The sequence below is a fragment of the Myotis daubentonii genome, chromosome 3, assembly GCF_963259705.1.
Source record: "Myotis daubentonii chromosome 3, mMyoDau2.1, whole genome shotgun sequence".
Lineage (NCBI taxonomy): Eukaryota > Metazoa > Chordata > Mammalia > Chiroptera > Vespertilionidae > Myotis > Myotis daubentonii.
The window spans coordinates 211,155,143-211,165,245 of NC_081842.1; the positions used below are offsets into that span (position 1 = coordinate 211,155,143).

Sequence of the window (10,103 nt, forward strand, 5' to 3'; positions counted from 1 at the left end):
CCAGCACCCTCTTCCCCACCATCAGCCTCCATATTCAATCAAAGCTGATTCTATTGCTGGAATCATAGCACCCTGTCCCACTTCCAAAGCTGCAGGTGCCCCGGTGGGCTCCAATGCTGCCTCCTACCCGCTCCCTGGAGTAACCTTTCTAGAGTGTGAGGTTGTTTCTCCTCGACTCAAAAGCCTTCCACGGCTCCCGACCACCTTGAAGATCAAGTCCCCAATTCCCCTGGCCTCAACCTCTTTTTAACCACCTGGACCTCTCACCCTTCCTTGACTCTTTCTCCCTCACCTGCCTGGGAGTGTTTCCCGCCACAAGGAGAATTTCAGTTTTCCTTAGAGGCCCAGCTCAAACATTACCTCCTCCCTGGGCAGCTGTCTGCTTCCACGGGGCGATGACAGCCCATCCCAGGGCACGCTGGCTCACTGTCACCATGCCTGTCTCCCCCTTCCCTAAGTGACCGCATGTGCCATCAGCCGTGTCCGGGATTTCTGTGGGAGCCGAGTCCAGCGCACGGTACAGGCATCAAAGCATGAACGTGGGAGCAGGGCGGCTCCCCGACCAGGGAGAGCCCACCTTTCATTTCTCGGGTGGTTTTTGCAGACAGCAGCCTCCACGGCCAAGGCTGAGCTGAGGCCCTAGGGTGGCAAACCAACCACACTCAGCTCAGGAGCTGCACTTGGCACCCTGTGGAGAACGTGCCCTTTCTCTCTCTCCAGCTGGGTCACCCTGACAAGGCCTCAGAGCCCAGCCCACAGGTTCGTGGGGAGGAGAGAAAATAGGGACCCAGAGAGCAAATCTCAAGAAGTGGGGCTGGGCGGGCAGGGCATGAGCACCGAGGGACCCTAAGGGTGGCCTGGGAGCCCGCGTGGCCACTCAAAGGCCTCCCTCCATATACAGTCCAACTGGCCACCGTGGGCAATGTTGGCGACTGACGTAGAATAATAATAACGAAAACCACACCATATGCTTGGAAATTCCTCTTAAATTGGTTTATGTGTTTGGTTAAAATGTATCGATCGGTCTGATAATAAAATATCCGTTCCAAAAAAAAGACACCAGTATATGAAGAAATCTTCAAAGGTTCTTTAAAGCACTTCCCTTTTGTTTCTTGCTTTGTATGCGCTGTTGGGAAGTACACTGAGTGGCCAGATTATTACGACCACCCCGTCAGTACAATGAAGTGAAGTAGTTATGCAAATAATAATAATAATAATAAAACCTTGAGAGTATTTGCTTAGGAAGTTTTCAATATTCAGTATTCTTGGAAGTGTCAATGAAGTACTGATGGGGTGATCATAATAATCTGGCCACTCAGTGTATATATGCGTATATTGGCTGTCATCGCCTTTGGTTTTACACTTTTCTACAAATTCATTACCTATTTTTATAAACAAGTTTCAGAGGGCATCTGAGATTTAAATCCAAGAAACGACAACAAGGGCACTGGCGGATAAAGTGCCGCTGTGTGCCAGCCGCTGGCTGAGCTTTCTGTGCCTCAGCTCACCCAATTCTCACACAGCCCGTCCTGCCCCCACTTGACAGATGGGCCAGTGAGACCCCACGAGGGTAAGTGACTTTTCCAAGCATCCGTGGCAGCCTCAGGATTCTAACAGAGAGAGCACCATCCGACGCGAGTCCACGGCGCATCCTTGGACCTGACACACACTTTTCTTTCCTGGACGTCATGGGGGCCCCCAAATTCTCAGGCCCGTTCTCACCCCAGAACGGCCCAATCCGGGCCAATTATCTCGAGGCCGGGGCACTCTGGGCCGTCCCCAGCGCCCGCTGTGGATGCCCTCGGCCTCCTTCCCACCCTGCTCTGACCCCCATTCCACCCCAGGAAGTTGGATCTGCCGGTTTCTCAGAAAACATCCCAGGCGCATGTCCCAGTGCTGAGGGCCAGATGTTCACAGCTGGGCACTCCCCCCCTACACACACACACACACACACACACACACACACACACACACACACACACACGCTGCGGTTTCTGTAGGGACTTCAGGCCCCAGGGGAAGGGGCCCAGCTGGGGAATTGCAAAGCCTGGGCAGCGGGGCCAGCCAGGCCCCAGGAGAAGGCTCGCTCTCCTCCAGTCCCTCTGGCCCTGGACGGGGGTACCTGGGAGACAGCTCCCTGTGGGCAGCGTCCCGGCCAGCTGACCCCAGACCCTCCACCCCATCCTCCCTCCCGGCAGGATCTGAGGTCCAGTTGGGTAAGCGGAGAAAGTGGGAACAAAGGGAAGGAAAGTCATTTCCTGTCAAGAGGAAGGAAGGAGGCTGATATCCAGCCAGCCACCCAGCCCGGCCAGGCTGCAGCCCAGGGCAGGGCCTCCAGGGGATGAGGGCCTCCAGGCAGCACCCCCTCCTGGGTCCCACTGCTACCCCCCTCCCAAAACTCTGGACCCCCCTCTAAGCTTTGTTCTGTGCTTGGTTCAGAAGTAAACTTACTTAGCTGGAGGTGGGGGAGGCACTGCACCTCTCAGCCCCTGCAGGGGTCCCAGCAGCCTTCCAGAGGGGTTCCCCCTCCCTCTCTCCCACCCCAAGAAAGGGGAGCACGCACACAGGCTGGGTTCACAAGGGCCCCAGCTCTTTCCTGCTGGGTGACCCTGAGCAGGTCACTGAACCTCTCTGGGCCTCGGTTTTTTTCCTAAAGTGAGAGCAATGAGGTCTGTCCTACAGGGTGGCTGGCCGAGCGGGTAAGGGAGAGGGCGCCCAAGATCTTGGTCCTGGGTCCTGAGGGCAACACGGACAGCTGGTTCCTCAGCCCTGGAAGCGGAGGGGGGCCTGGGGGCTGGGCTCCTGGGGGGGAGGGGGGACCAGGACTTCGCTTCCCAGCTGACGAAGAGCCGGAATCTAGGCGCTGCCCAGCCTCTCCCCGGGTCCTCGGGTCTGGGCTGGGGGAGGACCCAGGCCAACGGGCACACACCTTGGGGACCGCACAGGCTCGCCCCTTCCCAGCCCCGGACGGGGACCGAGGCCCACAGAGGGGCAGCCCTGCGCCCTGCCCTCCCTCTCCGACCCGGCAGAGTCCAGGCGCCCGGAGGCCCCGGGGCTGCGGAAACCCGACGCCCCCCCGCAGGCAGCCGGGCGGGAGCGGGTCGCCGCGGGCGCCGGGGCTTTAATCCGATCCATGTGCGGGACGCGGTCCTTTGTGCGGGAGCTTCCGCTGCCCACCCGCCTCCGGCGCCGGCGCCGGCAGGGACCCCAGCCCTTCCCCCTCCGGGGACAGTGACCGAGGGGCCGAGACGGAAGGACACCGGCCCCCCCGCCCCGCAGGCCCCCAGGAGCGGGGGCTGGGGTCCCGGCTGGGGGCGGGGTGCGCCCGGCCCGGGGCTGCCCGCTGTCACCTGTGTGTAGCGGGGCCCGGGCGGAAGGACGGCAGGACGGCAGGGCGGAAGGACGGCAGGACGGGACCCCCACCCCCGCGCAGCTTACCTGGGCCGCCGCGTCCCGCCGGCTCCGATCCGACGCCAGAGCCGCAGAGCCCGGAGCAGCGCGGGCCGCCCGCCCCTCCGCCCTCCCCGCCCCCTGGCTCCCTCCGCCCCGCGCCCCGGCCGCCTTACCATAAAAGGTGAGGCTTGGGGGAGGGGGCCCGGGGCTCCCGCAGGGCGGAAGCCGCCCCCTACCTGCCCCCCCACCTGGCTGGCCTCGCCCCGGGCCGCCCTCTCCCCTTCTCTTTGTTCCCGCGACCGGGCCCAGGCCTGGAGGGGGGGGGCCTCCCCCGCTGCCCACCCCCGTGTCCCGTGTGCACCCCGAGTGGTCTCTACCCTCCCCCTCCCTACATCCCTTGGGCTGGTGACCCTACCTGCCCAGCACGGGGGAGGGGGTGCTTACCCCTCAGTGTGGCCTGGAATTTCCCAGGTTCCCACGAGTCAGGTGATGGGGTCCCAGGGCCATTCGCTCACCCCAGTGGCCCTGGGCAGTCACTCCATCTTCCTGAGCCTCAGTGTCTCGGTCTGTAAAACGGGTGTATGGCTGCCTTTCAGGGTCAGGCTGAGGACAAGATGCCAGTGGCAGCGAGGAGAACGCAGAGAGTGGGCACCACATGCGGGGCGTGCGCCCCCCGAGGCAGGCCACCGGGACGTGCTGTCCTGAGCGGGCGCTGCCTGTCGGGACCCTTACGCAGGTGGACCCCAAGGTCCTGGGGGCAGGCCCCCCCAGGAGGCCCGGTAGGCAGGGCGCAGTTGGCAACGCATCACCTCCCTCCTCTCGCTCACCTTCCCCCAAACTGGAGCGGGTAGATAATGGAGTCGGGAGGGGAAGCTGAGCCGGGGCCCTGGGGCCGGAGATGGAGCCGGGATGGGCTGCCCGGGTCCCTGGAGGCCTCGGGAGCATTGCTGGGAAAAGGAATCTGGGTCTGATTCAGAGGCAAACAGATTGTTCTTTTGATTAAAGCCACAGTGGCTGGGGCCAGAGGAGCACTGGACCCAGCGCCATCTGGGGGGAGGCCAGGCAGGGCTGGCTCTCCTATGTCGGGGGGAGCTACAGTCCACCTGCCGGGATGGCTCTTGGGCTGCTCAGGAGGGGCTCACGCTCCAAGGGGGTGGGAAGGGGGTGCCCACACACTGTCCCATGCTCCTCCACCCCCACTACCACCGCCCTAAATCCCTCACCCACTCTTTGTCATCCTTTTTCATTTGATCCTCACAGCTGAAACTGAAGGTCCCTATGACTTCGATTACACTTCGTTTTAAACCCTAGAAATCATACACAGCTCAGAGATCTCGCCCCCCTTCCTCACCCTTCACCATCCGCCACCTCCAGGCAGCAGAAGACAGTAGCCAGGACTGACTAATGCCACACAGCCAGGACACAGGCGCAAGTTACGTTTCATCTGGACCTAAGTTACGTTTCAGCTCCTGAGCCCTCAGGTGGACCAACCCCTCTAGCCTCTTTCCCAGGAGAAAGAGAAACACAGCAAAAGATCTCGGAACTGTCCTCCAGACCTGAAGAGATGATTTATTGCCCTGCCCTCACTCCCCACCAGCCAGCTCCCAGCACACCCCATCCCACAACCCACAGGGTCTTGTGATGGTGCCCCAAATGGTCTGGAACCGACACACCATGGAGGAGTCAGGTTTTTCAAGCATAAGCTCCCGTCTCCGCATTGGCCAATTCAGTATTAGCTACTTTTCTTTCTATGCAAACTCCTGCTCATGTGTGTCTGGGCCAGTGCGGGCAGGCAGGCCGAATCGAGGAGAAAACACTGGGGTTCCGGTAACAGGGCCACGCTGCGATCCCAAAGCAGAAACAGCAGCTGCCGTTGTGGGGCTCCCATCAGCCGGTGCCTGGCCTCCAGGCCTCCTTGCCATTTGATCCCCAGGAAATCTCTGTGAGGTGAGACTGCTTTATTTATGCTTCACAGACGAGGAAACTGAGGCTCAGAGAGGCTCCAGGCTAGACAAGGGGCAAGTGGCAGAGCTGGATTCCAACCCAGACCAGTAGCCCCGGGGTGCACTGCTCTGCGGGTGCCAGGGCTGTGAGGCTGCCACCCTTCAGACTGGGGAGCGGAGGCTTGGAGAGGCGACCAGGGAGGGAGAGTCAGACCTCAGAAGCCTGAGCCTCTGGCCAGCTCCTTCCTGGCTGAGCAACAATGCCTCCCGCTTTGGAGTAAGATCCCCTGGCCTGGCTGGTGTTTCCAATGGTTAGAGTCTTCAGGACTCTCGAGTGCTGGCCCGCACACCGAAGGCTCGTGGGTTTGGGTCCAGTCAAGGGCACATACCTGGATTGCAGGCCCATCCCTGGCCCTAATCAGGGAGCATGTGGGAGGCAACCAATCGATGTATCTCTCTCACATGGATGCTTCTCTCTCTGTCTCTGCCCCTCCCTCCCAATCTAAAAATCAAAGGAAAAATATCCTCCCCTGAGAATTAACCAACCAACCAAACAAACAAACAAGAAAACCGCTTCCCTCTGGGGCACCAGAGGTGGGAGTGACTGTGGGAGGAAGGTGAGACCCAAGGGTGTTCAGACACTTTTGGCTGTAGAACCCCCTTTTCAAGTGCTCTGGGGCCCAAAAGCTTTTATTTATTTATTTATTTATTTATTTATTTTAAAAATATACTTTATTGATTTTTTACAGAGAGGAAGGGAGAGGGATAGAGAGTGAGAAACATCGATCAGCTGCCTCCTGCACACCTCTTACTGGGGATGTGCCCGAAACCAAGGTACATGCCCTTGACCAGAATCGAAACTGAGACCTTTCAGTCCGTAGGCTGACGCTCTATCCACTGAGCCAAACCGGTTAGGGTCCAAAAGCTTTTAAAACAGAAAATGCAGCTCCCCTCCTTCATCTCCATGATACCCCCCAAGCCACCTCACTGCACCCCATGGGGGGACCATAAGGCACCAAAGGGTTGATTTAGGGCCTTGTCCAAGGTCACGCAGACTCTGGGACCCAGGCACCCTCACATCTGCTCTGGGCTGAGACTGGCTCAGGATGAGGGAAGGTCAGAGGGGAAAGTGGGGGTCCAGCTGCCACCACTTACCTGCCGCCCAGCACCCCTGGCCACCTGTCTCACCTCTGCCGCTGCTCCCAGGCGGAGGAGCGTCCTGGCCCAGGGTCCCCCGCCCCACCCCAGGTGTCAATGTCACCTCGGCAGGTGCCAAGCTTCCTGCAATGGAAACCCAGGAAGTGCGCTGAATGAGAACACACGCCCTTTGTCCGCCGGCTCAGAGGCCCCGCTCCCCTCCTCCTTGCCTGCCAACCTCGGACCAGCTTTCTTCCAAGCAATTCATGAAGGGGCTCAATCTTCTATTAGGGCTCAGGCAGCTGAGACGCTGGGTGGCAGGGAAGGGTAGGAGAGAGGTGTGGGGGCAAGACCCAAAGCAGGGGGGGCACTGGCTGCTGTCCAGTCTGCAGGGAGCACGGCACCTGCTGCCGCCAGCAGGAGGAGGGCTTTGATCCAACAAGCGTTGATGGGCACCGACTAGGAGTTTGAGGGAATCAGGTCAGACACAATCCATCCTTGTCCCCATGGAGCTTACAGAGAGTGGGGGCGACCAACACATAATACCAATTAATGTAATTACCAGTGGTGACGTGTGCTCTGAGGGGATGAACAAGGTGCAGGTGAGGGTAGGGGAAGCCTCTGGGGGGGAGGGGGCGGCTGACATTTAAACGGAGATGAGGAGGGGTCATGAGAAGGTCAGGGAAGGGGAGGCAAAAGGGAAAACATGGGCTTTGAGGTCAGACTTAGGCTTAGCTCCCAGCTCTGGTGCTGGCTGTGACCTTGACCAGGTCCTTCCCACTGCAAGGCTCCCTCTCCTCACCTGTCACATACGGGAGCTGGGCTGCACGCCCTGCAGCGGGGACATGAATGCTTCCCTTAGCAGAACCGCCGGGCACAGAGGCCTCACGCATGGTGGGAGTCCCACTCCATGAATGTAGCACTGGCTTTCTCCCCTCACCCTCACCTGGTTCTGGAGCTCTCCGCCCACGTGGTCCACGGGCTCTGCAGCTAGATCCCAGCACAGGGACAGGGTTCCTGCGCTTAAGTCCTCGGGGCCCAGAGGCGGAGGAAGGGAAGCATCTGTTCAGCAGCCCTTCCCCTTGACAGGCTCTGCTGGGGCCAGGTCAGAGCAGCCGTCAAGCCCAGCCTGGCGCTGCCCAGGTGTGCAGCTGCAGGAAGTTATACATCCAGGTCCGGTGGGGGTTACCCATAAGTTAGCAAACACACGTCCCCCCCCGCCCCCCGCGTCTCCCCAACCAGTTAAAAGCGTGTTTCTTTTGCTTACAGTGGAATCGTGATGAAGACGGGTGAGACTCTATGGGCCTGGATCACCTTCTGGCAAACTCTGCACCTTTATCACCGCCTCTGAGAAGCCTGCCCTGATTCCTCCAGGTAGGCTTAGGAGTCGTCTCCATCCCATGGCTATGTCCCCAGGCTGCGAGGTTGTACTAACATGCTTTCCCCACAGAAGGGGGACAGGGCTGTGTCTGATGACTCTCCAGCACCCAGCTCAGTGCTTGGCATATGGGAGGGGCTCAGTAATTCCTACAAAATGCACAAGTAGGCCTTAAGCAGCTGATATGCAGATCACGTGAGAAGTCTGTAAAACGTAGTGAGCTGGGCTTTGGGGCCAGACCCACTTGAATTTGGATCTTGGCTCCCTCACTTATTAGCACTGTGACCTTGAGCAAGTCACTTCATCTCTCTGAACTTGAGCTTTCTCCTGGGGAGAAAACAGTAATCAACTCCTGACAAGGTTGTTCTGAAGGCTGGGGGGTGTGGGGCGGGGAGATAATGCAAGAAAAGTGCGCAGCATGGGGTTGTAGCTCCTCAAGGAGGGTTGCCTACTGACAGCTCTCTGCAAGTGAAATGCAGATGTGCTCATCTTTCTCTGCCTGGGTGGGGACACACCACCCCCACCCCCCACATCCTTTCCTGCTCCATCGCCTGCCTGAGCCAGTGCCACCTTCCCTGTCTCCTTACTCACATCAGAAGGTGTGGTTGAGGCGGAGTTCCAGTTCCAGTTCCAGGCCACAGACAGGCTCTGGGTTAAGTGCCCTACCTCCATCAGAGAGTAACTTGCTCAAGGTCACATCCATTAGTAAGCTTCATTCAAGCCCAGGTGGTCCACCTCCAACCCCCCTCACTGAACAGGCCAAGTTTATAAGAAATGTTCAGAAACCCAGGGGGATCTAACTGGGCCACGGTGAGAGCCTCAGCGATAGCCTTTCCGTGGCTGACTCCCTCGGTCCCTCCAGGCCTCCTCAGTGAAGCCCTCTGTAGAAGGCAGCTTCTAGGGTGGCTCCCGGGGATCCCCACTTTCTGCCAAACCCTTGTATAACCCCCTCCTCTCAAGGGTGACTTGCTTCTAACCAACAGAACACAGCAAAAACAGTGGGAGGTTACAAAAAAAGATGGTGACTTTTGTCCTGCTGTTCTCCTCTCTCTCCCTCACTTGCTTGGTTGCTGGAGGGAAGCCAGCCATCAGGTTGTGAGCTGCCCTATAGAGAGGCTCACGTGGGAAGAATGGAGGGAGCGCCCTGCCCAACAGCCACAGGGGAAACCAGGCCCGCAGCCCAGTAGCCCAGGAGAAAGTGAATCCTGCCAACAACCATGGGTGTGAGGTTGGGATTGGATCCTTCCCCAATCGAGCCTTAGGATGACATCACAGCCTCCGCCAACATCTTGACCGTGGCCTGTGAGAGACCCTAAGCCAGAGGACCCAGTCAAGCTGCACCCAGATGCCCAACACACACAAAAAGTGAGATAATAAATGTCTGTTATTTTAAGCTGCTTGGTTTTGGGGTCATTGGTTATGCAGCTGTAAATAACAAAATACCCTCCCTAGCCCTGTAGCCCCCCCATCACTCTATCCCCTTACCAGATATTCAGTAATTATTTGTGAATGAATAAATAGAGAAAGGAATGCGGGACACCCTGAGGGACAATGCTATAGCTCAGAAAAACCAGAAGTGTGTGTGTGTGTGTGTGTGTGTGTGTGTGTGTGAGGGGGCTCAGGAGGGAGGTGGCTGGCTCGCCCCAATCCCAGCTGCCCCAGGGGTTGCCATCATGCCCAGGTAGCAGGGAGTGGACGCCCTGGTCTCCCACCTCCTTAGGACACTGGTCAGGGCCCAGGCGTGGGCTCTAGTGGGCTCTCGTGGGCTCTGCGGGATCAAGTCCCAGAGTCATGCCCCTGCTCCAGGCCACCCCTTTGCATCTCCGCTGCCCTCCGGACCTCAGCCCTATTTCTCTTTGTTTGGAATGTGGATTTGCTAAATGCCTCTCTTGAGTGATCTAATGTTTATACCCTTGTTGGACTTTTCACAAAAATAATTGAGTAGATAAGAAAAGAATCCCATTCCAGCCTACTGGCCCAGGTTTTGTTTGGAAAATGGTCCCTGTGCCCATAAAAAGGAAAGGGCCTCGAGTCCAGTCCCTCCCAGCCCGTCCCCACTGGGTGCGAGGCTATACGGGGCCAGAAGGTCAGGGAACCTTCCAGCAAAAACATCAGAACAGTTGGAACCTGGTGCCCAGTCTGGGTCCAGCAAGGAGCTGGCCCTGTGCCCACCTAACTGAGCCATTTCCTCCTAGACGGCAAGTTTCCTGCCCAGAGGGAGCTGGGCCCTATATTGGCGGTGGAGGGGCCCA

The 10,103-nt window shown here is 58.6% G+C and overlaps 1 long non-coding RNA gene across 2 annotated transcripts; it reads left to right on the top strand.

Annotated features, from left to right (window-relative positions):
- Nucleotides 1-4,571: 4,571 nt before the first annotated feature.
- Nucleotides 4,572-9,260, top strand: LOC132229553 (uncharacterized). 2 transcript variants are annotated; one of them, XR_009451710.1, is made up of 3 exons: nt 4,572-5,340; nt 7,743-7,847; nt 8,928-9,260. It is a non-coding gene; the product is annotated as an uncharacterized LOC132229553 (long non-coding RNA). The 2 variants fall into 2 exon arrangements; XR_009451709.1 differs by lacking the exon at nt 4,572-5,340 and adding an exon at nt 6,844-6,953.
- Nucleotides 9,261-10,103: the final 843 nt, after the last annotated feature.